The sequence below is a fragment of the Dromiciops gliroides genome, chromosome 2 (genome assembly GCF_019393635.1).
Source record: "Dromiciops gliroides isolate mDroGli1 chromosome 2, mDroGli1.pri, whole genome shotgun sequence".
NCBI lineage: Eukaryota > Metazoa > Chordata > Mammalia > Microbiotheria > Microbiotheriidae > Dromiciops > Dromiciops gliroides.
In genome coordinates this window covers 694,723,709-694,729,708 of record NC_057862.1, presented here as the reverse complement: position 1 = coordinate 694,729,708, position 6,000 = coordinate 694,723,709, and positions in this window count along the sequence as shown.

The window sequence follows — 6,000 nt, the reverse complement described above, 5'->3', positions numbered from 1 at the left end:
GCCCCCTCACCTGTCACATTTGAACTAAGGCTCTCATCTCAAGGAGCAACTTGGAGAGCTGAGAGGGACCTCAGCACCTAGAATAGAGAAAGTCAATTGGGAAGGACCTAAGACTGTAGATCCCAGACTATCTGAGCTGGAGAGGACTGAGCTGGGAGGATGCTTAGAATATAGAACATGGGGTGTCAAAAATGGGAAGGATGTTAGGGCAGAGAACACAGAATGTCTGAGCTGGCAGGAACCTCAGCAGGTCAGACCGAGGAGGCCCGCGGGCCTCTGTTAGAACAGAGAATGTGGTTATCTCTCTTACCCCCATGATTTCACCTTGGAACAGTGATGCTCCGCTTCTCCTCTCCACCTCCACCTTGCTCCAGCTGCTCCCCAGTGGCCCCCTCCGTCTCTGTCTTGGTAGCTGTCTTCTGAACACGTCCCTATAACGTGGGGAACCTAGAACAGGGCAGAGCCGGGACTCTTATGTGGCAACTTGTCCGGAGGCTGGCGCCCCGGGTCTGCCCCACAGACTAGGAGGTGGTGGCATTTCTCATGCTCATGGTCTGCAGAGGCTCTCTTACCCAATCTCACTTAGCAGCAGTGGTAACTGAGGCCCCAGGGTGAGAGTCCACGTGCTTGGGCAGGGTTGCCTCCATTGGGAAAGGTTCCCTGAAACTGCTTGGTCTTTTTCCTTCCCAGTGACTTTAAGAGCTCAGAGGGAGCCCCAGCAAGGACAACCATCTGAATTTTGGTCCTAGGAGCGGAATGAGTTTTCAGGGTGGGTGGGGCCTTGAAATAATAAGAACAACAATAACAATAACCAGCATTTCTGTAGTTCTTTAAAAACTGCAAAACACCTTCCAAACATTCTCTTGTTGGATCTAAACCAAGCATTTCACAGATGAAATGACTGGGATGCTATGAGAGTCAGGCAGTTGTCCAAGGTCATGCAGGCCTCATGTAAGAGTCCAGATGTGGGTCTTTACAATTGCTCCCAACTTTTAATGACCTCCAATGCACTTTGATCCGATGTGCAATTAGTAAGCACCTACTATTTGTCAGGCACTAAAAAGACACAGATAAATGTCAAATGGTTTCAGCCCTGGAGAAACTTTCATTGCACTGGAGGACACAGTGTAGAAACAATGAAGGAAGTAGAAGATCATTTGGAAAGTATCTGGTTGCTCATAATTTGTGGCATCAGGAGAGGCTTCCTATAGGAGGCAGTAGCCCAGAAGGGAACTTCATGTGTTTTCCAAGCCTTCAGTGCATGCTGAGGCTGCTATCCCCTCTGATGTTCAATTTAAAGGCTCCAAGTTCCCCTCCTCCCCTGATCTTCGGCATCTGGTTCTCAAGACCCCTTCCCCAACCCTTCTGCTGACCTTCAGCCTCACATCTCTAAATGCCCAATGGACACATATTGAACAGGATTCTCATGAACATCCAAACTCAACATGCCCCAAAGTGAGTTTGTCTCCCCCCTGATGCCTTCTCCTCTTCCTAATGTCTCTATTGTTGTTTTCTATCTCCTTCTCTTGACCACCACACTCCCAGTCACCCAGATTCACCACTTCAAGGTCATTAAAGACTCTTCACCACCCCTGCCCCCTAGATCCAATCTGCTGCCAAGTCCTGAGGATTAGACTTGCACAGCATCTCTCACAGGCACCTCCTTCTCTCCCCTGACACTGCTATAAGTGGCTGATGGGGCTCCTTCCCCACTCCGTTCCATCCTCCCATTGGCTGCCAAAAGGATCTTCCTAAAGTCCAGGTCTGACCGTGTCAACCCTCTAGTCAATAAACTCCATTAGCTTCCTCTCACCTCTAAGATCCAATACAGCATCCTCTGGTTGACCTTTAAAGTCCTTCCTAACCCTTACCTTTCTTGCCCTCCCAGTCTTCTCACAGCTTCCAGCTTCCACATATGTACACTGTGTTGCTGTAATGCACTAACATCTGTCTCCTTGCTATTCTCTCAACTAGACACTCCCTCTCCTGACCCTAGACATTTTCACCAGTTGCCCCCTGCCCATGCCTGGAATTCTCGTCTAAAGTCCTTCCTTCTGTAAAACATTTTTCAGAGTCCTCCTTTAACCTTAGTGCCTTCCCTCTGAGATGCTCTCCGATTTATTGTGTTTATATCTTGGTTGTACATAGCTGTTTGCATGTATCTCTCCCTTTAGGTAGTGAGCCCCTTAAAAGCAGGGACTGGGTATTTTTTTTGCTTTGATTTCTTTCTGCCTTTGTATCTTTAGCATTTAGCACATGGTAGGCACTTCATGAATGCATGTTGACTTGTTGGCTTCCATCTCACATTCTCCATGATTCTCAAATTCCTCTTCCCTATGCCCCAGTAGAACAGGAGATAAGGGTGGAATTTTAGCCTCTTGGGCCTATAGGCAAATTGAAGGGACCCAGAGAAAAATGTAGATGGCCACAATTAGCCTTGGCAATCTTTTCTTCAAGAACTTTTTAATTTTCAAAGTTGATTTTTAAAAGCCTTGGCAACTTCCTCGCTGTGGTGTCCAATCCAATGTTGTTGAAAGTTCTTAAAATGCACTTGAAGAGCCCTTTTAAAATTTAACCTTTTTTCCCTGCCAAGCTCCACCCCAGAGTACAGTTTTACAGCATTTATAATTCTCTCCAAAAGCCCATCCCTGATGAGCGTGATGACAGACGCCTAGCGCCAACAGCCAGCCCAGAATTGCAGCTGGGTTTGTTTTTCTTCACACTTGACTAAAATTGACACAGGTTTCACTATCATTGCTACTTCTGATACCCTCCAGATTTAAGCATCAGTCTAGGAACTTGGCTCGATGCCCCCCAACCTGGGGTTGCCTTTCCTGTCCTGTATTTTCTCATATTGTGTCTATAAAAATCAAAGAATTACAGACTTTCTGAGTCAGAGGGCATCTAGTCCAATGCCTACTAGGCTTAAAGTTCTAAAACTGGAAGGGACCCCAGACACCATCTGGTCCAAATCCCTCCCTCTACAGAAGGAGAAAATGAGACTCAGGAAGGTTTGGGTGACTTTCCCAAGGCCAGACAGGGATTTAAACCCAGGTCCTCTGATCCCAAAGCCAATATTCTTCCCACTGGATCATGCAAGTGGCTCTACTTGAAGAACTCCAGTCCTAGGGAGTTCACTACCTCATGAAGCATCCTGTTTTCTAGATTTTAGAAAGGTTTATTTTCCCTCCCCTAGGCTCAAGCCTAAAGATGCCTCTGATATCCCTTGCCCCTTTGCCCCTCTCATCATTCCTGTTTATTCTTCTTAGCACAAGAGAGAGGAATGGACTGTGGTGAGAGAAAGCGGGTGCCCCCTCCCTGGAGCCCTTTAAAGAAAGATCCGATTACTAGGTGTTCTTGTTCACCTGTGGGTTGGACATGATGACCTCTGAGGTCCATTCTGTGTCAGAGGGGCTGTGATTCTGGGAAGTCCAGTCTTTCCTACATGAGGTACGCCTTCAAATGCCTGCATAGGGCTCTCACGTCCCACCAGAGTTTTCCTTCCCTGAGAGTAAACACCTCCCATTCATGGGCTGATAGGTTTAGTGATAGGAGAGACATCTGGGGTCACCTTATCCAACACCTACATCTTATAGTTGAGAAAACCCAGGGCCAAAGATTGTGACTTGCCCACAGTCACACAGCCTGTGGTACTTGACAGATCTGGGGCTTGGACCCCAACTCCAGACTCAAAGCCCTCCACCAGGCTGCTTGCCCAACTCTGGAAGGTCTCTAGTGCATCAGAGCTGTAGTGACCAAGACGTCCTCCAGAAGTCTGACCAGGGCAGAAGAAAGCGGGCCTGGGACCCTCTTTGAACACATCCCAAGATCGAATCAGAGGTTTGGGCAGCCATATTGCACTACAGACTTAAGTAGAGCCTCCAGTCCCCTACCCACCCTCCAGATCCTTCTTTTAGGGAATGCTGTTGAGTCATGCCTCCGGGCATATAGGACTTTACCGTGATCCCTCTTGCCTTTCATCTTACTAAACTCAGCCCGAGGTTCTAGCCTCCAGAGTGCTTTGGGGAAGTTGTGGTCACTTTTCATATTTCCTCCTCATTAATAGTCTGCATGTTTAATCTGCTGGATTAAACAATATGACGTGTGGGCTTGCAGGCAACATTGAAAAGCTGAATGGAAATGCGACAAAGCCCCTTCCCAACCTCCCTGGTTCCCCAGTGTTTCCAATTAAAAAGTTTCCAGGGGGTCCCAGAAGCCAGATGTCAGAGCGTGGCTAGAAGATCTAAGCTGTTAAAAGAAGATCTGGTGGAGGAGGGGGGATTGTTCAGATGACCCCGAAGTGACCTCCCTGACGATGCTGACAAGTCACATCCTGCCCTCATCTACCAGGGAACGGAGGGCGCTGGAGGAACACGGCCCGGGAGAAGAAGACGGCTCAAAGCTCCAAGGAGCCCACTAGAAAATCCCAGAAGCTCCAAAGAAGATGCCCAGCATGTTGTCCCGCCCCAGAAGAGCACCTCATGTGCTCTGTGACTCAAGTTTATAATGCCCACTCCTCCAGGCAGCACACCAAGTCAGCCCACAAACATTTATTAGTCACCTCCTGTATGCCAGGAACCTAAGCTCTGGGGATATGCAGAAAGGCAACGAGCCCCTGCCCTCAAGGGGCTCCCAGTCAAGAATCTTTGCTGAGGCCACACAGTACATAAGTGGCAGAGTTTGCGATGCTACGTAAGTAAATTGTGTCATCTCCTTGGACCTCAGTTCCTGAATCTACAAAATGAGGGGGTTATGACTGATGAACTCCCACATTCCTACTTGGCAACAACCAGTCAACAAGCAGATGGGAGTTCAAATCTTGCCTCAGACACTCCCTTTGCTGGGCGGCCCTGGCCAAAGTCACTGTAGCTCTCTCAGCCTCTGTTTCTTCATCTAGACAAAGACAGCTCCTGCCTCGCGGGGTTGTTGTGAGGGTCAAATGAGACCATATTCATAAAGTGCTTTGCAAACTTTAAAGTGCTCTATAAATGGTGACTATTATCAGGAAGCATTACTGACCAAGGGCTTTCTGTGTGCCAGGCACTGTGATAAGCCCTGCCCTCAAGGAGCGGTGAATGACTTGGTTCATTAATTCACTCATTAATTAATCAGAATATTTATATTTATACAGAGCTTTAGGCCTGCCAAAGCATGTGACATGGGTTCTCTCATTCAAACTCTGTTTTCATGGTGGAGCCAAGGATTGCAGCTCGATCAGGAGAAGAGCCTGAGTCCTCCTCGGTAACACAGGGTCAGCCAGGTTATCCCCTCCTAGAGCTTTCCTAGACTGAGAGCTCCCTGAGGGCAGGGTCCGCTCTTATCTGGCACGCTCATCCTTCACTTCCCAGTGGAGGGACTCACACACAGTAGGCTCTTAGTAAAGGCTGGTGGAGTAGGGAATATGGATGCCGTTGAATAAAATCCTCATAGCCTCTATGGGAGGGAATGTGAAGCGTGTGCATCCTCCCGACGCTGGTGCTGGTCCCTGAGCTGCATCTGCATCTGCATCTGCATCAGCAGAGCTTCTGATAAGGGGCTGCTCATAATGCAGACCTGTCTCTAACTCCTTTGTCCTGAATAACCATGAGCTTGGAACACAATTGATTTTTGGAAAGCTGGCCTCTGCACACATTGGCTTAATATTGCTGGTAATGAGGCAGGCTCTGGAGAGGAGCAGAGAGGTCTCCAGAGATGCCTGAAGGGAGGTTTCCTCCTAGTTATTAATTAGATATGGTTGTCCTGGGGTTAGAAAAACCTATAGCAATACTGTGGTAGCTGGAATTCAAAGAGGACTAATTGTAACAGATGACATTCTTGGAGCCATTTAATGTCTGCGTGTTCTCATTGGATCCTCACAACAACAACCACCTTTTTAGGCAAATGCTATTATTAATCCCATTTTACAGGTCGGGAAACTAAGGTTTAGAAGGTCACTTACACTAGTAATTGTCTGAAGTAGGATGTTAGCCCAGTCTTTTCCCTTCCCTTCCCTCCTCTTCT